The 22,720-nt window shown below is 39.9% G+C and overlaps 1 long non-coding RNA gene and 3 other non-coding genes across 4 annotated transcripts; 3 read left to right on the forward strand and 1 right to left on the reverse strand.

Annotated features, from left to right (window-relative positions):
* Positions 1-4,633: 4,633 nt before the first annotated feature.
* Positions 4,634-4,707, reverse strand: TRNAT-AGU (transfer RNA threonine (anticodon AGU)). Its single transcript has one exon. It is a non-coding gene; the product is annotated as a tRNA-Thr (tRNA).
* A 2,256-nt stretch (positions 4,708-6,963) lies between these two features.
* Positions 6,964-7,037, forward strand: TRNAI-AAU (transfer RNA isoleucine (anticodon AAU)). The gene has a single exon. It is a non-coding gene; the product is annotated as a tRNA-Ile (tRNA).
* Positions 7,038-10,090: 3,053 nt separating this feature from the next.
* Positions 10,091-10,164, forward strand: TRNAI-AAU (transfer RNA isoleucine (anticodon AAU)). Its single transcript has one exon. It is a non-coding gene; the product is annotated as a tRNA-Ile (tRNA).
* Positions 10,165-14,269: 4,105 nt separating this feature from the next.
* Positions 14,270-20,933, forward strand: LOC137231742 (uncharacterized). The gene is made up of 3 exons (XR_010946715.1): positions 14,270-14,721; positions 16,141-16,241; positions 18,717-20,933. It is a non-coding gene; the product is annotated as an uncharacterized lncRNA (long non-coding RNA).
* The last annotated feature ends 1,787 nt before the right edge of the window (positions 20,934-22,720 follow it).

The raw sequence follows: 22,720 nt of genomic DNA on the forward strand, positions 1-22,720 counted from the left end.
TTTCGAAGTGGAGCGCTTTTCTTCCTCTGAAGTTCAGGAGAAAGTCACTTTGCAGAAAACCCACACGTCCAAGGGAGCCAGTGTCTCCCGCGCAGCGCAGGCCGGGGTCTTGTGCAGCGGGTGTCTCCTCGGGTTGACACCATTCGGGCCTCTCGGCCCTTCCAGTGGGAGGACGCCGAGTGCAGGAGGAGAAAGAGCGGCCCGCGACCTGCGCGGGAGGGGCGGCGGGGAGACCCGGGCTTCAGCGCAGGTGGCGTCGGGACCGCTTTTCATTTTAAACCCCTGGACCTCAAAAGAAGCGCAAATGTCTGTGTATGTTTTGAAGTCTGGCACCACAAAAAGGAAGCACAGGTTTCGTGCCGAAATGGGAAACAACTCAGAAGTAACAGTAGGAGAAGCCAGACCTGTTTCCACCCGGTTTCGAACCGGAGACCTACCGCGTAGTTAGGCGAACGTGATAACCGCTACACTACGGAAAGTGGACACACATAACGAACATGTGAAGGTATTCCTTGATGCCCTAGGTCTCTGAAATTTTTCCATATTTTTTGAAATTAACAATATTATACATGAATAGAAATGCGTTTACCAAATATATCTACCACAATGTTCAGAAGAAATCTGTTCCAACAGCCAAAAAACTGGCATGCCTCTGAAGGCTTCCCAGAGAAAATGACACCAAATCTAAGACTTCATAGATGAAAAGAAGTATGATGGTTGTAGAGAGGTAGAAAGGGAATTTTGTTACTGGGAACTGAATGAAGTGGGAATAGTTCATGGAGTGGAGCGGGGGTGGGAATCCAAGAATTTGAAGCAAGGCATGGAAAGAAATGAGACTTAAATGGAAATATATGAGCAAGATCAGAGGGAAGAGGGATGTGCCTTCCAAAGAGGGGAAGGTAGATTTCAATCTGAATATGATGAGAGATTGGAGACTAACCTATAATTCTTGGAGTATAGACGTTATCATTGAAGGGTTTTTTTTTAAATCAAAGCGTAGTTTACATACATTAAAATGCTCTAATCTTAAGGGTACTTATAGCTCAATGGGGAAAAAAATGTGACAACAACTCATTGATTCAATAAGTTCAGCAAATAACAACAAGGATAAACATAAAGAAAACTATAACTAGCCAAATTATGTTGAAATTCTTGAAAAACAAAGATAAAAACATCTTAAAAGAAGCTGAAGAGAAACGATACTACATGTTAGGTTAAACAAAGATTAAATGGAATAACAAATATTAATTCAAAGAAAGGTAGGGAAGGAGAAACAGAGAACAAGTAGGACAAATGGAAAAAAATTATGATGACCAACTTAAACCCAAATATAAATAATTGCATTTAATGTAAATGGAATAAACAATTAAAAGGCAGAAATTGGCAGGCTAAATAGTAAAATAAAACAAAGAAAAACAGGAGCCCTCTGTGTCCTGCTTACAAGACATACACTTGAAAAATAAGACAAAAGATTGAAAGTAAAGTGACGGGGAAAGATAAACCATGAAAACATCAACCATTAGAAAGCTGGTGTGGGTATACAATATGAGACAGAGTAGACATCAAAGTAAAAAGTCATACTAAAGATAAAGAGGAACACTTCATAATGATAAAATGATCAATTCAGCAAGAAGACATATCAATTCTTATATGAAGCAAAACTGAGAAAACTAAAACAAGAACTACAATAAGCACAATCATTGTTGGTGATTTTAAAGACCACTTTGAGCAGCTGATGAGAAACGGACGGAAAAGGGGAAATAAGTAGGGATAGAGAAGATGAACCATAGCTAGTAACCAATCAACTTGACCTAACAGACATTCAGACTACACGCAACTACTGCAGAATTCACATTATTCTCAAGTGCATATTAAAAATTCACCAAAACAAACAAGTGCCTTCAAACAAGTCTCAATAAATTTTAAAGGAATAAAACAATTTTTAAATGTTTTCTGACAATAACAGAAGTAAACTAGAAGTCAATAACAAAAAGATAATTAGAAAATTCTAATGCTGGGAAACAAGCATTGCACTTCTGAATGAAGTATAAGTACAACGGAAACTAGAAAATACTTTGAACTGAAAGAATGAAAATAAAACATGCAACTAAGCAGTGCTTAGAGGGAGATATATAGGTTTAAATGCATATATTAGAAAAAGAAGAAAGGTTTAAGATTGGGAAATTTTAAGGAGGAAATTATGTTTTGTATTTTAAGCCAGAGATTTTTGTCTGCTGTGTTGAGAATGGCTTCAGATGGCCAGTCTTGGAGACAGGGAGAACAGGAAGAGGCTGTTGTAGATTGTGGTGAAGAAGAGATGTTGAAGATCCAAATAGGAACCAACAGATGAACAGAAGGGAAGGACATCTCACATATGCTGAAGGTAAAATCAGGAAGACTTTGAGATAATTTGATTGGTCGGGTAAGGCAGTGGGAGGAGTCAAGTTTTACCACAGATTTCCAGTGGGATTGATGATCAGTTGAGATCATGGTGTACTGTGCAAGTGGTACTCATGTGAAATGCAGGTGGCAATGGAAATATGAGTTTGATATTAGGGAGACACCTCTTTCAGACATGGATATTTTGAAAGATCAGCTCTAGGCAGGCAGCCAAGGAAGGGTCAGCTCCAGAGACTCCACAACAGAGACAAGATGTAAATGTCAGCCCTGGAGAGTGCTGAGTGCTTTCAAGTTTTCCATGTGTGATCGTGGTTTAGGTGCAAGGCTCAGAGAACTTTAAACTTAGCAATCTGTGGATGTTCAAGACTCCTAAGTTTGGTGTGCTGCTTATGGGGAATTGTAGACACAGAGAAGAAAGTATGGTAACAGGAAACAAGGACAGTTGAATCCAGAAGATCTCAGTTGAGTCTGCAGAGTAACAATGTTTGGAAGTAGTTTTCCATAGTGTAGTCGTTATCATATTCACTTCACACACCTAAGTGTGTGGGCACCAAGTGGAAACACTTCTTAATCATTTCTCTCCCCCCAACATTTTCCATCATCACCGTGCCTTACCTTCCACCTTTTTAAGGGACTTTCCAGTCGAATCGGTTCACCAAACTTTATCCAGTGCCCAACACGAGAAATGAATAGCTGGCCATGAAGAAGAAAGAACCACACAGCTGGCCTAAGACAACGTCAGGCCTACACTGAGAGCACAAAAGAGGAGCTGTCCCTTTGAGGATCCCAAGCCAGGACACATTTAATGGGGGAGGAAGTTTGAATGAAGAATTGTTTAGGTCAAGAATGAAATAGCATTTCAGTTAGAGAGAAGTCCCTTTAACAAAGACACGATTGTGAATGTCCATGATTTGTTTAAAGCCGTTTTATAGAATAACGATAGTTTTATCATTTAGTACTATTAAGTAGTCAATATTTCTGGAGGTACAGAATATTACTGATTAGATTCAATTCCATTTTAAGGCATTCTTTAAAATGTCAGTCTTCTGACACATTTGCATACCTGATGCTCAACAAAGGTGTAATTAATCTGTTGGCCCATGACAGTGAGAAGCAAGAAGGTACTTAGGGTGCAATCATTGCTTGTAGAATTCTGTGCACATTTCTAAGTATGGGGGAGTGGGCATTTGTAGAGTCTGACAAATTATTTTAAGATATATCTTAGAATGCCAAAAGAAACTGCAGATAAAACAGAAACACATTTGTTTTTAGGATTTGATGTGTTTTTCAGAACTTTTATGTAAAAATCTGTCTAGAAAAGAGGCTAAGACTTCAGACCTCAAAATGCTTTTTTCATCTGTCTCGAAACTCTTGTTAGATGCTTTATATGTTTTGTCACTAACCATTTTTCTCTTAAGATGGCATCATATTCTTCTCTTTTCAAAAATTTCAGTGATGTCCTAGAGTCCAGAATCACTTAAAAAGTAGAAACAGCTATTACAATACTCAATTTAAAGTTTAAATTAGGGGTTTTTAGCTCTTTAATTTCTTCCCCTTACCTTCCTCTATTCTTCCTTTAGAATAGAGGTAGGAGCAAAAATGCAAGGGAAAATTGCAAGTTTACTAGGAGAAATGGTGAGTAGCAAGAATGATTCAATGGTAGAGGATTTAAACTCACCCCCATTGACCATGGGTCTCTGTCTTCAGTGCACTATCCATTGTCCCTCAAAGGTACTTGATAAATACTTCTACTTATGACCTTGAAATTAGAAAAGACATTAGCCATTTAATAGTTCATTGTAAAAAAAAACTGAGTGCCAACTCTATGCGAAGTGTGTCTGAGGTTGAAAAAATAATTAAACCTCTCAGTAATCAGGCAAATCCAAAGGATATCTGAAAGGGCATGTATTTAAAGCTGTTGAATCTCCATCACTTGATCAAACAGTTGGCTAAAGGGGCAAACCTCTGCTAGGCTAGGCTAGCTATCCACTGCTAATATCATGGTTCGGACAAATATTCAGAGTCCTTAAATTACTCTTAGTATGTATATTCGGAATGCTTCTCCGGTTATTATTCGACCTTCTACCTCTGTCCTCTTCTACAAGTAATCCGTTTTTCCCAAGCAAAGCTTAAGTCCTGAGTATTGGAAGATTCATCGGGTGTCAATTCAAGTTGGAATCACCCAGAGAAAAATACATTTTTACCATATTAAATCACTCAGCAGAGTAGGAGTAGGCCCCGCTGGGATTCGAACCCAGGATTTCCTGTTTACTAGACAGGCGCTTTAACCAACTAAGCCACGGAGCCTCACTTGCTGTGGCATTTGGTTACATATCATTTGAACACAATTTTACACACCTCTGCTCTAATGAGTCTAGTAACTGGTTTACCAGGTGATTAAAATATATATATATATAAAAAAAAAGACACCTTGTCTCAGTCAAAACCAAGGAAAAAATGTTCTTTTGGAAGAATAAATACAGGGACTAGATTAAGATGACTATCTCCTCCTGGGAAATTGTTCCAGCGTGGACACCACTAGATTCACTAGACTATAAACTCTGGCAGCAGGGGTCAAAGACTTTTGTCCCAAGAGAAAAAATGAAATGGCTTTCTACTAACCAGCATTTTGTTCAAACCACACCTGCTCTCTTCTCTGTTAGTGTGTTGAGGCGTTACTGGTCAAAGATTAGCACATGTTTGACACATGGTTGCTGGAAGAACTGTGTTTGTTGCACCTGTCACATCATCCTCGGGATGGCAGCACTTATCTCTCCACTTCAGGAATGTTGACTTCTGATGGCTTACTACTGGGTTGGTCTCTGTGCCCTGTCCTCAAGGGAAAAAAGGCACCTTGCTCAAAGTTATACCTGCCCCTGGGTGCAGCTCAAATCCAGCCTCAGTTCAGAACATTACTGAAGGGCCATTTCAGGTTCAGATATCCCAGTGAGATCAGCTGAGGCCGCTGTTACAACAGCAAGTTCAACTTCTGCCTCCTCCCAATCCTACTTCCCTCACCCTCTCACTGCTGTTGATTCTAAGAGTGTTCCCAGTAAAACTCCTGCACACAAATCTCCATCTCAATGTCTATTTTCCAGGGAACTGACCTATGACCAAAAGCAAGTGACTGTGGCCTACTATCAAAGTAAGTCTGAATGTGGCCAGATTTTCAAAAATCACTTAACCATACCAAGTACCCTAGTAAAACAGGAATGATAGATAGTACTAATAATATTCTGCTCTACAAACTTTCAAAATTTTCACCACGGAACAAAACAAATGAAGACACCTGCAAGTTGATTTGGAAGATGTACAAATTTAGTGAAAGGTGCTAAAGAACCAGAAGAATCATTTACATTTATGATATTAAAAGCAAAGGATTGAAATGGAAAGTTAGAAAATAAATGGCAAATTTAGCTAGTCAAAGGATATGATTCTCATTTCTAGGGGGAAAAAAACCCCGTGAATACCAAAGACTAAACACTTTATATACTAGCAGTGCATATCCGAAAGGAAACTATGTAATATATATAGATATACATGCACACATGTACTTATAAACGGCGGGAGAGAGCATAAAGAAGGCTTTTTACAATGTACACAAATCAATTAACTTCTGAAAAATACTACTACCCCTAACTTAACAGAAACAGTCGTGGTGGGAAGGAGGGAAGAAGTAGAACCCAGCAAAGAGAGCAGAGGGTGACTCAGGAATTAGCTGCTCTACTGGCCCCTCCCTGGGTTGACACCTGCCCGCAGGTGGATCAGGGTGCACTTCGGCCTGGAAAGGGTGCATTTCTCAGTTATGCCTCTCGAAGGAGGTTTCCCGCCTCTTTCCACTGAGTTGCCCAACTGGGGCCTCGGCTTCTCCTTCCCTTTCAGATCCCAACGTTCCTCTCAGGTCCAGATAACTGACCTGATCCCTGACACGTCCTGGCTTCGACATCCCTTGTCTTTGGTTCTACCCAAGGACACGGCCGGTCAGATGCTCTTGAGAAGCCATCCGCAAGGTTCTTTCCCTCCCGCGGACCCCAGCCACTCAAGTGTTCGATGACCAGCACTGCAGCACAAAGGCCGTGACTCCCCCGCGCGGAGAGGGAGGCCCGAAAGCACAGCTGAGGACTCAGGGTCGCGGTGACCGCGGAAGGACCCCGGGGCCAGGCGGCCACAGGGTGCAGGTTCCCGCGTCCCGAGGCTTCCAAGAGGAGCTGACCTGCCCGAAATGGTCTCCAGGAGCAGAGAGGAATCTGGATCCCGCGCGCAGGAGCCGAGTCCTTCGAGGTCTGTGGCGGCTCAATGGTCAGTTCCGTGATTCACACGTCGCGGTCTCAGGAAGCCCTGACTGGGGACGTTGGCCTGAGTCTTCTCGGGCCAGAATCCGATGTTTGAGAAAGATTAAGTTTTCCCGGAAGAAGGACACTTCCTTGAGACAGAATAAGAAGCTTTTTCTTCCCTCCTCATCCATTTCCCCGGCCAAAGAAGCAACTCTCTCTTCCCAGTGTAAACTGCAAGACAATGCTGTTTAAGTATCATTGGTAATGTGAAGAAAACTCATATTGTTCCGGCCGGTTAGCTCAGATGGTTAGAGCGTGGTGCTAATAACGCCAAGGTCGTGGGTTCGATCCCCACACGGGCCAATCCGGTTTGACCTTTTCTGTCCCCCAAAAGAGTAAACCTACCATAGAATGCTAGAGTTCTGTACCTGGCGTGCAAACTGCAAAGAGGAAGGAAGAGTCTCTGAACGTAGTGACTATCACATTTCCTTCTAACTTCCTTGCTAGGGGGTTCTAGAACCTTGTTTGGGTGGAGTAAACAGACCCCCACCCCGCCCCCCACAAGGCCTGGTACCTTTTCTAGGCTCCAGGCGCTTCTCCAACTCACAAAGCACAACAGTAGCAGAAACCTGCAGGTGAAAGGTACAACAGAGGGCCATTCTTTGTTTATTTCATTTTGTTTTGTTTTCCTGTAAGGAAACTATTTCTTGGAGGAAAAACTGGGTTATTTGATTGCTTCCTCCGAAAACAAATTGTAAAACCACCCATTCTTCATATTGCTCCCTCTGGGTCATTCTGTACTCCCCAGTTCCGTCTAAAGAAAACAAGATTTAAAAATAGAAAGAAAAATTGTCCAAAACTTAAGTAGAAAAAATGACAAAAGATCTTTGTTTTATACACTCTGCACATTTATACCAACATGAAAGGTATACATACTTTAAACATTTTTAATTTTGTTTTTATTGCATAAATAAGACAATCACATGTTTAAAAAAGGAGAAACTAAAAATAGATACATTGGAAAGTTTCACTTCCATTCTTATCCTCCACCAGCCCTCTTTTCTCCATCACTTCGCATAGGTAAAGTCTGTCCTTAATTTTTCGTTTATCCTTATTGGTTTTCTTTATGCATATACAAGTAAACATGTATATTGATTGTTATTTTTTCTTGTTTTTCCACACGAAAGATAGCATAATTATTTATTCACTGTTTTGCATTTGCATTTTTCTCTTAGTATATATTGGATGTCCCAAATTGCACTTTCAACTTTGTACACTGTCAAATCAGAGTTTATTTTAAAATGAGTTGGTCCTGCCAGCCAGAAGTTGACTGACTCTACAAACTTCTTAACCATTGTACAAAGTGTAGGCTTTTCCAACCCAAGGAAGGAGGTGGTGGAGATGATATCCATAATTTTCTCTTATAATGTGAAATAAAGCACTTTCTTAAGCCATATAATGTTCAAAGAGGTTTGAATATGGGCTCCCAAGCTGCTCAATAATCAAATAAAATTAGGTATAATTTCAACAAATATTTATTGATCTCTCTCACTTTTCAGCATGGCAATTATTGTCCTTCATGAAAAGATATGAAGGAAATATAGCTAATCGACAAATTAGAGTACAAAAAACTGTGTGCGCGTGAATATGATCTCTTAAAAAAAATACACTGCAACTAACTCTCAAATGATTCAGGGGGGAAAAAATGAGTACATATGAAGAGAGAACAAAAAACCAAACAAATGTAGAAAATGTGTTAACAATTACTGAAAATGGGTATAGAGTATATAGGAGTTCTTTGTATTATTTTTGCACTTCTTCTGTAAGTCTGACATTATATATATATATATATATATATATATATATATATGTATATGACCTTAAAAGTGTAAACTCAACAAGAATGTGTACACACATATATTAAAGGACATTCAACAAATGTGCTGACCAGTAATTCCCTCCAGATGGTGGAATTTATGGACCATATTTATTTTTTTCTTTTTGTTTAGCCACACCTTCTAAATTTTCTACAATGAACCTTTATAAATAATTGCATAATATAAAAAGAAAAAAAACTTCAGAGTAAAACAAAGAGGGAGAAAAAAATCAATCAATCTCTAGGGTGTTTGCTCTCAATGTACCTCCTTTCCTTATTGGGGAACCAAGAAGAGAAAGTGAATTACTAAATAATAGAGTAAAATTCCTAGAAGGAATTACCCTGCCATAATAATGCAGTGCACATGGCTGATGCTCAGAGTTCCTTATCTGGGATAGGAGTTTTCAGGTCTATGTTACATATTCAATATTAGTGGTGAGATTAATATTAATTGAAAATTGAACCAATTAATACCCTGGGGTATAAATCAAGATGCTATGAATTTGGTTATTTGAATAGGAGGGTCCTCAGAATATAGTAATCCAGCAACAAAATGATGAACATGATTTTAAGAAGCAGTTTAGTGACTTAGTTAAAAGGAAGTTCTCTAGAGCTAAATGATGAGAATGCTGATTCTAAATTCTGTCATTGGTTATTTGTAAAATGAGCATGGTTATAATACCCACCTCATAAGTTAGTTGTTATGTTTAAATATGTTAATTCATTTAAAACACATAAATAGTGTGTTTTATTTAGACATATGGTACATATGTCTAAATAGTAAATGTTGAAAAACCAGAACTGCAGTATAGCATAGCAATTCTGGGATCAACCTTAAAAAGCAGGTCTATTTTATTCTCACAACACTACATTCATTCCCAAATTCAATGTATATTCTTTTCCACCTGTCCTAAGAATCAGCTGACTTTTCTCACCTCAGATCTAGTTCCTCTTTTGTTCATGCAAAGTTTTGTTCATTACTATTTCCTGGGTTCATTTTAGAGCTTTTTCACGATGAGTTTTTTCCTAGCTCAGCCTCATTATCAAGGTCATATGCATTACATTTGATTATTTCCTTGTGGAAGGAAGCTTTTAATTTTTGCTCAGGGATGGATGGATGGATTGCTTTAAATTAGTTGTTCTTTAAAAATACTGCTCTTATTCCTTCCAACCACGCATTCTTCTCATTCCCAAAGAGTCTGCAGGTTGGAAGACTCTTTTCCCATCTCTTATCATCCTTTACTGTGGTCTCAAAGATGCAAATACATCAAAGTCCTTACAATCGAATGTTTCAATTTGCCATTTTCATTACAAGTGGTTTTTGTACTTGTTACAAAAGAATTTGCATTGGTTCCAAGAAAGGATGTCCTGAAAGACAAGGTTCATTCTTTACCAACACAGAGCTTTCTTCTTTACTCTCTCTTTTAACGAAAAGTGGGCCCGGTGGAAATACGACTGATGAAATTCCTGTTAATGGTAAAGAAATTCCACGAAGTCAACGCTGTTAAAAATATTAACGAAGAGTCATAATAGGCATGCAGGCCTGTTAGCTCAGTCGGTTAGAGCGTGGTGCTAATAACGCCAAGGTCGTGGGTTCGATCCCCATACGGGCCATGCCTTTGATGCTCCCGCGATAACGTTGGACAGTTTTCTTTGCTCATGATTCAAAAGGAAATCATAACTTCTTACAATCATGAAAGCTTGATTATGACCATTTAGATCCCTTCCCTACCTCTGAACTGATAATAGCCAGCAAGGGAACGCTTTTGCTCACTGGTTTAAACCTAAATTTGTAAATTAATCGCCTATAAAGGCTCAGGACATAGATATTTATCATAGACTAATCATGAATTGCCCCTGGAACTTAAAAGGGGGGTAGAATCTCCTGAGTTATCCAGTTTATGTGCATGAGTAGTGCATATCTGAACAAAATCAGAATTATATTAAGAAGGAAAAAGGGTGAAATGGTTACGAGGTAGCAACTGTGACCAGTAGTATAGACTGGCTTCCTCTACACCTCTGCCACCCCGTTGTAGTGTGCCTTCAATACACTGGGCCTGCAGCACTAAAAGCTACATTTCTCAGACCTCCTTGTCACTAGGATTCCCTGTGTCACGTAGCTTTGGCTGAGCAGACGTACTCGTGCGAGACTTTGGAGAAATGAATATTGTGAGATAAAGCCTGGATAGCTCTTCTGGCATATGTCAGTCTAAATAAAGAGGTAAACTGAGGCAAGTTAAAAGGACCAGAAATTGAGTTTATTTGGGAATAGCAGAGGAATTGCAATTCAAGAAACGCAACATGTAGCAAGCCACGGGTGGGTCTGTTGAGGGCTTGGGGTGGCTGTATTTACGGGCAAGGAGTGTAAAGGGGGGGAAGTCTAGCCAGATTAGCGGCTATCCATGGATCAGGAGATAAGTCTCTGTCTTCTGTAAATCAGGCATTTAGGGGAAATCAGTCCCTCAGTTCTTATCTTCCATTCTTCTGAGGGTGCATGTGTGAGATTCTCTATTTCATATCCTCTGGTTCAATTTTAGATTGAAATCCTTTCACACGTGCGTGGTTGTTGGGATATTTTAGTTTACCTGCAACTACAGTCTAGGATTTTGTGGAACCAGAAGTGGCAGCAGTAAGATTTCTACCGAAGCATTTTCATGGCTGGGTGCTTCTGACAGTGTAGTATCCACACTTGATTCTGGTCTCCAAGAAACTCTGTAAACTCATAAGAAATCCCTTTTAATTTTACTTAATTAGAGTGGATTCTATTTTCTGAAACTGAGAACACTGATTAGCTATCAACATTGTCTGCTGCAGTTGTGGTAAAGATAAATGGTGGGAAATAAAGGCCAAAAAAATCCAGTTAAAAAAGCTGTGGTCCATATTTGAGGTAAAGTAAAACTTAAAGGAGTTTAGGCAATTGATGGAGTATAAGAGAAGGCCTTGACACTGGGAACACTGTGAATGACTTCTGACTTTTTAGCTGGCTTTTGCACAGTGAGGCTTACCCATTATAGATCAGCCTACAGATCCTACTCCTTCATGGACCTTGATCGTTTTACTCATCTATCTGATTGACAGACACCAGATTTCTCTCTTTTCTTTCCTGTGCTGTCCCACAGCCATGATAATCTTTTCTCTTTACCCATTCCACTGATTATGATCCTTATTTCTCTTTTTATATCTCTATGCTTGTCCAAATTCCTTGATTTTCTTTTTGCCCCACTACTCCATCCTAGTATCATTACCCACCATTACCACTATCTGAGATACCTTCGCATTCCTACCTCTTTCCTACTGTCTTACTCTTTCATTCACATAAACTTCATACTCAGGTATCAGCTTTCCCAAGACAGCTTTCCCAGACCAGGCCTGTTGGAAGTTTGTCGCCAAACCTTTGATGATAACATAATGCTTCAGATGATCTATGTCTATGGAATTGGTAACAAATGGACCTTAGATACTTTTATCTAAGAGATATCTAAGAGATATCTTTTATCTAAGAGATATCTTTTAGCTAAGAGAGTTCTCCCTCAAGCCTCTCCTTGTTACTCACCTGTGACCTCAACAGGTTTCCAATCTGTGCACAAAATAGGCAAAGAGTTTGCTTTTATGGAGCTTTCATTCTAGTGGGAGAGACAAACAAGTAAACAAATGAAGGATCAAGATAATTCTGAGTAGTGGTAGGTGTATTATACTTATGAGAAAATAAGACAGGGTGGTATGATGGAGAAGACTGGGTGGAAAACTATTTTAGATGGGGTGGCCAGGGAAGGGCATTCTGCAGAGGTCACTTTCAAGCTGATAAGGGAATGTGGAAAAAGTCAGCCATGAATGATTTGAGGCAAAGCACTGGAAGAGAAGGCACAGCAACTCCAAAGGCCCTAAAACCAAGTGACCTTGCAATGCTGTAGGGACAGATGGCCAGTGTGGCTGAAGAAAGCTGGTAAGGGAAAGGATCTAGTACTCTAGCTTTCCCTGCTCATATAAGTCTTGGAACAATCTCTAGTTTCAGGTGGTCCAGCTGCAAAGTCTGCTGTTGTGAGGTAGGTTTGCTGATCTGTGGGCTTTGCCATTAGGAAATAGACTGAAGCTGGTGAAGGGTGGAAGAGTATGCCCCAAATATGCCATTTTGGCATAAGGATTATTTTGAGCTAAAGGCAGTTGAAAAATAGCAGCTATAAGAAGAACACTCTAATTTTCCTTCTTTTTCTTTAAAGTAGGAGATAAAATTTCCATGTGAAAGATGTCTTCCTTATACTCTGAGAAAAGTAACATTCCTATTATTAAGGATGGAAAGCTGAGGCTGAGGGAAATCTTTACAAATTAACCCTTATATCTCCCTAGTCAGTTCACCTAGCCCAAGTCCCTTTGCCTTGTCATGGTTTCATAATGTTACTACTCTTTTTCTGATTCAGTGTATATGCATCAACTCTTAACTGCTTCTTTGGGTCTTCATTTCCTTATGAGGGCTCCCATATCACAAAAACTTAAATACATTTGTATATTTTTCTCCTCTTAATCTGTCTTTTGTTACAGGGGACCTAGCTGAGAATTTCGAAGGGTAGAGGGAAAGATTATTTTCCCTCCCCTACACTGGAGCGAGTGACTTGAGTTTTCTGATGTGTGCATTCTTAAAAGTCCCTGGGAAACAAAATCTCAGGTTTCTTCTACAAACACATGAAAAGGAGAAAGAGAGAAACTATAGTTTCAAAAAACTTGAGATATATATGTCCAATGAATTGTTTGTAAAACACATAGATATGATATATATATCTTGTATATATGTATGATTTTTATAATATATATTATAGAATATATTTACAAAATATATAAAACTGGTGAAATTTGAACAATGATTTGACACTTGATCTTATTTTTGTTATTATTTTTAAATGTGATAAGGATATTGTGATTATGTTTTTCAAAAGCATCCTTATCTTTTAGAGATACTTTAGTTTCAGTATTGTGTCAGTCATATAGGAGCTAAGCAGAAGGAAAAATCAGTAATACTGATTTTCTATTTAACATACTGTACTCATTACGGATTTTTTGCATTAATTTTCATTTAAAAATATTGCTTTAAAATATTATTTGTGTCTATTGCTAAGCTTTTTGGCAGCCTCTTAAATTTTGTGCCCGAGGCAAGTGTCTAACTCGTTTCATCTTAGTCTAGGCTGTGTTAAATTTACCAATGACACGTGTCTGGAGGAATGAGGGTTGGGTTATATGTTAATAAGATTGCCGTGAGTTGATAATTGTTGAAGGTGTGAGATATGAACATCGAATTCATTGTACTATTTTTTTTTTTTTTTTTTTTTTGCTGTTCGCGGGCCTCTCACTGTTGTGGTCTCTCCCGTTGCGGAGCACAGGCTCCGGACGCGCAGGCTCAGCGGCCATGGCTCACGGGCCCAGCCGCTCCGCGGCATGTGGGATCTTCCCGGACCAGGGCACGAACCTATGTCCCCTGCATCGGCAGGCGGACTCTCAACCACTGCGCCACCAGGAAAGCCCTGCATATATACTTTTGAAGTTTTTCCCAAATAATTTCTCTGTGAAACCTTCCCAGCACATTTAGAAGGCAAGGCCTAGGACCGAGTTAAAGGCACGTGAAGCTTTAACAGCTAGAAATAACCACAGAGACGCAGAAACCTCCCAGGTTCCTAGAGCGGACCTGGAAATGACGTCAGTGGAGGTAAACCATCCTTTATTCAACCCCCAGGGCGGAAGAGTTCGTCGTTTTGTGTTCCGGTCAGTGGGCCTCTGCGGGCTGTGGAGCAAACACCGTGAATCTCGTGCCCAGGCAGCACCGCCTGGTTCTTCCAGGTGGCTTGAGAAGGGCTAGGCTTCGGAGCCTCCAACCTGACAAAGGTGGGACTTGGGCAAATGTCGAGAGGCCTAAGTCTGGGACTAAAGTTGGCCCCCATGGCGCACATTCTTGGTCAGAAGCAGCAGATTTCAAAAATCAGGAGGTGTCGGGGCGGGCGGGGGATGAAGGCAAGTAAGCTCCGGCGCTTCGCCTCCGGACCCCAACACAGCCTCCGCGGATTTGGGAGCGGAACGGAGTCGACGACTGCAGAGACGCCTCTGGCCAGAGAGCAGATGGCACAGGCCTGCACACTCGCCATCAATACGGTCCATCTGGAAGTGGCCTGGCCTAGCGGATGGTAATAGGTAACGAGTCACTATTTATGGGTGTGGTTATGAGGGATGGACGCATGCAGGGAGGCATTCAGGCTCTTGAGCGACAGGTGGTGGAGAGTCCGCATGCTCTGGGTAATAATACTTGGTGGAAAACTGTTACCCGCAAGGCAGAAATGTTGCGACTGTGTTGAGTGCAGTTTGATGATTCTGGGTATCAAGTAAATATGAGCTGTGTAATGGTAAAGGGGGGGGGGTGTTCGTCATCAGACAGTACGTCTCCACAGCCAGCCTGCCTTCACTTTAGAACCATCTAGAGAGCTTTTAAATTTCCTAGGTAGTGATAGTGTGCAGCGGGTGATAATAACCACTGAGGTGCTGTCAGATTGAAGAAGTGCATCTCACTCTTTACTCTTCTGGGCAGAAACCATTCTTCTGACACTGTCTAGTCGAAGCATTGGGGCCTAACTAGCACTTAATTTGTGTGTAGAGGTTCTCCGAATGAAATTTATCAGCAGGGTCCAACACTTGGATAATACAGAGTAGAAGAAGACAGTTCTCATTTTATGCTGTCTAATCTGAGGCACTCAGCAATATTTTTCTATGTTTAAGCAGATATTTCTTCAACAAAAAGAAAGAAAAGCAAGATCATTGTTTAGTATAAGAATCCGGGATGTTTGAAGATATGGTTGAGGATGTATTTGCCCTCAGGTTTCACCCTTGTGGTGGCATGTGTCAGAATTTCTTTTCTTTTTAAGACTATTATTCTATTGTATGTATATACCACATTTTGTATATCCATTTGTTCACTGATGGGCACTTGGATTGCTTCCACCTTTTGGATTGTGAATAATTCTGCTATTGCACATGGGTGTACAAATATTTCTACGAGACCCTGCTTTCAATTCTTTGGGGTATGTACCCACAAGTGGAATGGCTAGATCATATAATTCTATTTTTAATTTTTTGAGAAACCTTCATACTGTTTTCCATAGCAGCTGCTCCATTTTACAATTCCACCAACAGTATGTAAGGATTCCAGTTTCTTCTCCTCCTTGCCGACACTTGTTATTTTCTGAGTTTTTTGATAGTAGCCATCCTCATGGGTGTGAGGTGGTAGTATCATTGTGGGTTTGATTTGCATATGCCTAATGATTAGCGATGTTAAGCATCTTTTCCTGTGCTTATTGGCCATTTGTATATCTTCCTTGGTGAAATGTTCAAGTTCTTTTTCCATTTTCTAATCAAGTTGTTTTTTTTGTTAAGTTGTGATTTCTTTTTTTTTTAATTGAAGAACCTCCTTCATCTGCTATTCTTTGCAGGGATGGTAGATAAAAGAGAAGATACGCTCAGAAATAAGTCTTGAATCATGTTCAATTCTTCTGGCTTTTTTTTTTTTAGTATATGTGTGTAGAGAAGGTAACACTTAAAAAATGAATTCTTGTTTTCCAGATGGGCAAGGTGAAGATAGAATTCCCAGGCAGCAGGATGGTAAACAGTGCAGATCTGAGAAACAGCCTGCTGACCTCTGGTAACGTGTATAGCAACAGCAGGTAAGTCTGGAGAGAAAGAACTTTATAGGAGACTTAGACATGCATCTTGTAGCCCAGTGCTGTCCAGTAGAACTTTGCATAATGGTGGAAATGTCCTACATTGGTGTTGTCCACCATGGTAGTCACTGGCTACCTGTGGCTATTGGATGCTTGAAATGTGGCTAGTACCATTGAATTTATTTTATTGAATGTTTATTAATTTTTTTAGCTCCATATGGCTAGTGGCCACCATATTGGACAGTACAACTCTAGGCAGTGGTTTTAAATGAGAAGTAGCATAACCAGATTTATATCTTAGAAAGATTACTTTATAGTCAGAATGTGGAGAATGTGTTGGACAGGCACAAGACCCCAAGCAGTAAAATCAGTTAAGAGACTCTTGAAATAATCTAGGGAAGTGTGTATAAACTTTAGCCACCTCCTCAGTTAACAGCCCTTTATTCTCTTTTTTTTTCATGTATTTGTTAGGTTGTTTATATGATTAGAACCCCAAAGAACAAGTAACAGTGGTTTAAGTAGGATAGAAAATTTATTTATCATGTGAATGTCCTGCTGAAAGGCAAGTCAGAAATTTCTGGAAGCTCTTCTCCAAAAAGTTCTCCAGTGGCCTGTGCTTTTCTTGCTGCTCTGCGATCTCCAGAGTACTATCCTTGTCCACATGGGCAAAACCAAATCACAGCCTATAGGAAAGGGAAGGAAAATATTGTGACCAAGCAACTTCCTTTTAAGCAACATGACAGAATGAAAGTTGCCCACAACACTTTTGCTCACACTCTGTGTTAAGCTAAAACTTGGGATATTCTTTCTGACATCAGAGGGGCCATATATTTAGGAAAGTGTTTGTAAGTATGAAAAGCATGGGCAAATTTTCGGCCACAGCTCAGCCTTTATATAATCGTGTCCTTGCATGGAGAAAGAAGGAAGTGGTCTTTGAATGTGAGGAATAAGAGAAAACTTTTGTACAACATCAGAGAATCCTTGCTGTACTAGTCTGCTAGGGCTGTGGTAACAAAGTACCACACCTGGATGGCTTAACCAACAGAAATATATTGTCTCATAATTCTGGAGTCTGGAAGTCCAAAATCAAAGTGTCAGCAGGGTTGATTCCCTCTGAAGGGCAGTGAGGGAAAGATCTGTTTCAGGCCTTTCTACGCTTGTAGATGGCCATCCTTTCTCTATGTCTCTTCACATTGTCTTCCCTCTGTGTCACTGTGTTCATCTTTCCTCTTTTTATAAAGACACCAGTCATATTAGATTAGGGCCCACCCTAATGACCTCACTTTAACTTTTCCTCATTTTATTTCTTTAAAGACCCTGTCTCCAAATAAGGGTCACATTCTGAGGTACTGAGGGCTAGAACCTAAATGTTTGAATTTGGGGGGAATACAACTCAACCCATAATACCTAATAAATATCCGACCAGAGTTCATATCTCATTTGACACCAGGAATCCATATTCCTTAAGGAAACCATTCATAATAACATTTAACATGGTTTTATGGCAACCCCAAATAAGTTTGTCAACTGCTGCTCTGTTTTGATAGTTAAAGCAGAGGTGCCCAAAGTACAGACTTCAGTGTTTTAAACAGTTAGAAAAGAAATAAATCCAGTCCTGCCTGTCTTCTTTAAATAGTCATCCAGTTTCTTCTGTCAGGGAACCTAAATCTCCAGTTACTAATGCCAGCCTGAAATTCAGGACAGAAGAACTTAATTCTTAAGTTAATGCTCCTTGTTCCGCAACTTTATATAAATGAAACAGGAAGAAAATATACGAGGAAGCCTTTTTTAAAGAAGTATATGATCTATTTGGGAAGTCACATTAAAACACAGGCACACCGCAAGAACCACCCTGTAGGACTACTTATAAACAGGTATTTAAATAACATAAGCGGCATTTACAAGTTCAGTAGAATCTTTTAAAAAAGGAAGAGAGAGAGCAATTAAGAGGCTTCCATGCTCTCAGGTTTTTTGATTTCATGTGATGGCTGAGAGATGGAGCATGCAGAGGAGTAGACATCCTTTTAAAATATTTGGATGCTTGAGTCAAGAAATTTGGGCTTGAGAGCCATATTTTTTTGATCTTTAAATATCTAATGAAAGCTGTGGACTGACTCCTCAAAAAAATACACATACATTTGATATTTTGCATGAGTTTCTGTGTGTTCGTGGATACCCTTTAGGCAGATGCTGTATATTATTTATCCTAAACTCCTTTCTCCTTTGATTTCCTCCACCATGGTAGCTAGAAAGCCAAAATCCTTCCCTTTCTTGTCTCTTGTAGTTGGGGTGGGATGTGAGCTGGGTCTGACCACTGAGATTCAAGTGAAAGTCGCTCGTGGGGGACTTCTGGAAACATTTTTAAAATGCAAGTGACTTCTCTAAAAAATAAAGGGAGGGGCTGTGACTTGGCTGGCGTGCTCCATCAACTCTTTACCCTGTATCCTTTGCTCTTCTCTCTCCCTGTCTGGAATTCAGACAAGATTCCTGGAGGAACAGCAACTATTATAAGTGTGATGATAAAAGCCACAGAATAAAGACAATTGAGCAAAGAAGACAGAGGGAGCCTCGGAACTTCATGACATTCTTGAACAGTGGCGCCAGCCCTGGACGACTGACCTCAGGACCTCTTGCTAAATGACATATACTAACTCCTTTCTGTTTAACCCACTGGAGTAGAATTTTTGTTTGCAGTGAATCCAATCCTGACTGATAGGCTAATATGTATTAGCACCTGTTGTGGGCCAGTGGAGTTCTAAGAATGTTTATGTACTAACGTTTTTAATCCTCACAATGAATGACTTTATGAGATAGACCAAAGGTTCTCAAAGTGTGGTCCCTGAGCCAGCAGCATTAGCATCACCTGGAAACTTGTTAGAAATGCAGATTTGGGGGCCTGACCCCAGACCTCCTGAAGCAGAATCTCTGGGAGTGGGGCCCAGCAGTCTGTTTTAGCAAACCCTCCAGGCGATTCTGATGTATGCTGAAGTTTGACAACTTTATCTCTGTAGATAGGGTATTGTTATTGTCCCCATTTTACAGAGAAGTAGACTGAGCTGAATTTAAGTCACTTGCCCAATGTCACACAACCAGCAAGACTTGACTCCTAAGTCTGTTTGTGGCCACTGTGTTACACATGTTAAGAACTCCTGCTCTAAAGTAGTAGTCTTCAAACTTTGAAAGCATGCTCCTCTGAAAAATTATGTACCCCCTGTACAATTTTAGATCAACATCTAAAAATTTCACATAAGTTCAGACAGTTGTAAAGAACCTGATTTCCAGTACATTGTAAATTGTGCCATTTCAAAATGTGTTCCATCACTCTTCTAAATGAATCTAAATACCATAGTGATTATTTTTTAAATGGACTATCATCTATTTAAAAAAATAAGTTTTCTCTAACATTTGAAATTTTACATCTTCTCTTTTGTATTTGAACTTGTATTTTCATTCCCCTACCCCACAAAAATACATTCTATTGTAACATGGCTGTTTTTGATCTACTCTGTTGTGCTCTACCCCAGGCTAACTGGGTCATATGTCAGCTCATCTCAATTTGTTCTCAATTCTTTACCAGGAGCTTGAAATGACAAACTGAAACATTATTTAAATCTCCAACCTCCCGCTCTTTATCTTCTTATTCCCCTGCAGCTGAAAATGTCAAATAGCCTAGGGGAAGAATGCTCTATGGGCAGTAAAATGTATTAAAAGAAAATCTAATCAGAAGATCCTAGCACTGTCATAAGTATATACATAGAGGGAAACAGATAAATTTAAAAATGGATACAAGGATATGTAGAAATTAGTAAATGACAAAGTTGATACTTCAATTTAGTAGGTAGGCAAAATTGATTTTAAAATAATTGTGACACTATAACTAACTTTGCCTATTGGAGAAAACAAAGATGGACATTTACCTCTCAGCCAGTAATAAATCAAGTTCCAGATAGATTAGTGACTTAAATACAAAATATAAAATAATAAAACATGTAGTTGCAAATAATAAAAGAACTCAGAAGAAAAATATTTACTTGGAAACTATTGCATAGGAAAAGTTTGAGCAACAAAGGCTTAATAAAAATATGCTTTGATGAAAGCCTACAAAATCATAATAAGCTATCTTAAATCAGATGTACACAAATGGGAAATTCACAGAAGAAAAAAATCCACCTGAAAATTAGAAATGAATGAGTCTGAGAATGAGATGTTGGTGAGGGGGCTGCTTTGGTCTATCACTTCATTGTTTTAACCAAGGACAGTGTCTTCATGCTATCTTAATTCCTTAGTCTATGAATTGCCAAATATTTTGATGCTCTTACACACTGCTTTCCAGTGGTCTTCTAAAATGTTTCTTAATAAATTTAAATCATTCTAAAGAATGTAATTGCCAGTATATGGTAAGATTTGAACATTAAAAGAGTCCAATCCATCATTGATTTTTTTCCATTGGAACCTAAGAGCAATTTGATATACCCTAGCATCCTTTAAAAATGTACTTGGTATACTTTTATTTAACAGTCGAAAAATGTTCATGAGTTATTTTTCTCTTTCAAAGGCATTTCTGTTCTATAGCTGTCATGGAATTTTATCCCCATATATTGCATTTTTTATGCTTAAAGGCTGTGACTGATTATTATACTACTCCGAAACAGAAAAATATATTAAAAATGAGATATGATATTTAGTTATTTCCAATGAGTGTCTTCGTATTTTAAGAATCTCCCCCCGCCTCGCCCCCAGTTTGAGTTGTTTTCAAGTTTAATAGTAACATGTGATCAATAAAAAGTATCTCAAAGTATTTTTGAGAAGTATTTAGTATATGAAGAGTAAAATTGTATTTGAACCTAATGAAAGGGACAGGACTTTTTCCCCCAAGTTAGCTCATGTGTCTGCGGATGAAAATTTCTAGGAGCTGGAATGGGAAAGCTTCCGTAGAAATAGCAGAATTATCAGAAATTTGCAGAGAGATGGATAACCAGGTAAACCTCAGGTCCACAGCGAGATTTGAACTTGGATCGCTGGATTTAGAGTCCAGAGTGCTAACCATTACACCGTGGGGCCTGTTTTCACTTAGTGTTTGCTAAATTCTTTGATGATATAGTTCTTCCTCCCTAAGTCCCTTTATCTGGTTATCTGAAAGGTATAAGCACATTTTGCTTTTCTTCCTCTAGGATTAATTCATGGACGCTTACCTGTCACATGCCTGCATCCATCCCACAGAGTGCTCGGTTTTGTGACTGTACTATTACTTCACCCAAGGCTCACAATCGCCCTGTGAGATGGGAGGCATTATCGCTTTACAGGTGAAGAAACTGAGGCAGAGACCTGGTGTCTTTCACCCTACTTTATTGGATCCTGTTGCTTTCACGAAAATTCGTCTTTTTTTAGGATGATAATCTTTTACGGACGCGTTATGGAAAGATTTACCAAAGTAGCAGAGGAGACATTGGTGTTTAAGAAAAAACTGAAATAAACATGCTTGGAAGACGCGGCTGGAGGAAGGATCCCTGCAGTCTTGGGAACACAACTCAGAGTTGGGGGGCGATGGGGGGGAAGCAGAAAGGAGAAGCGCTCGGGAGTTTTCCTAGGACCGAGTCCAGCCCCACGGCCCTCCTGCTCCCCTTTCACCAACGGGAAATATGAGCAGAGGAGACTCCCAAAAGGGCACAAAGAAAATTCCCGCCCCGCCTGTCACATCTATTTCCCGCACACACATAGGCGCCCACACTTTGTGAAAACCCACAAGACAAATCAGTTTCTGTGATGGGTCTTGGTGAATGTTCTGAGTCGCATCCTAATCCAGTATCTTCACAAGTTTCCTGCGCTGGCTTTTCGCTGGCTCAGAGCGCGACGATATCCTGCGCAAGTTTAGGAGTGAGTGCCTAGCAAATTCTTTAGTGGTATAGGGGAGTCCAGTTTTGCTCCAAATATATTTCCAGGATTTCAGATTTTAAGCGAAGATACGCTGGAGGCGGGCTTCGAGGACGGCGCGCCCTCTTGTGGACACAGACTATAAAGCGCAAGCCCTCCCTCCCCGCCCCAAACAAAACCCCACCAAATACCCCAAACAAACCAACAAAAAACTCCACAACCCTGTAAGTATCCCTGTAAACACCAGGCTTCTTGCAGGATTCCCTTGCAGAAGGATTTTTTCAGGGTGGCTTTTACTGGAAAAATCTTAAATTGGTTCTTTTCTGGAAAGCTGGGTTGGGAGTTTTCCTCAAGCTTAGAACAGGTGGAGAATGGCCAAGGACGGTTCATTTTTTGCATAGAGTGGGTAGGAAACCCTCAGGAGAGAGGGTAAACATCCTCCACTGGAGATTCTAAACTGTCGAAACCTGGCAGATTCAAGAAAAATGTCCTTACAAAGGAGATGCTTTTAAACCTGTGCGGGGAAAGCAGTAGATTCCTCTTCCCTCGGCATAACCGGTCAGCGACGAATACACCAGTTCAATTACATTTTCCAACGCCACAGGGAAGAA

Source organism: Pseudorca crassidens, chromosome 10 (assembly GCF_039906515.1).
Source record: "Pseudorca crassidens isolate mPseCra1 chromosome 10, mPseCra1.hap1, whole genome shotgun sequence".
In the NCBI taxonomy this organism is placed as follows: Eukaryota; Metazoa; Chordata; class Mammalia; order Artiodactyla; family Delphinidae; genus Pseudorca; species Pseudorca crassidens.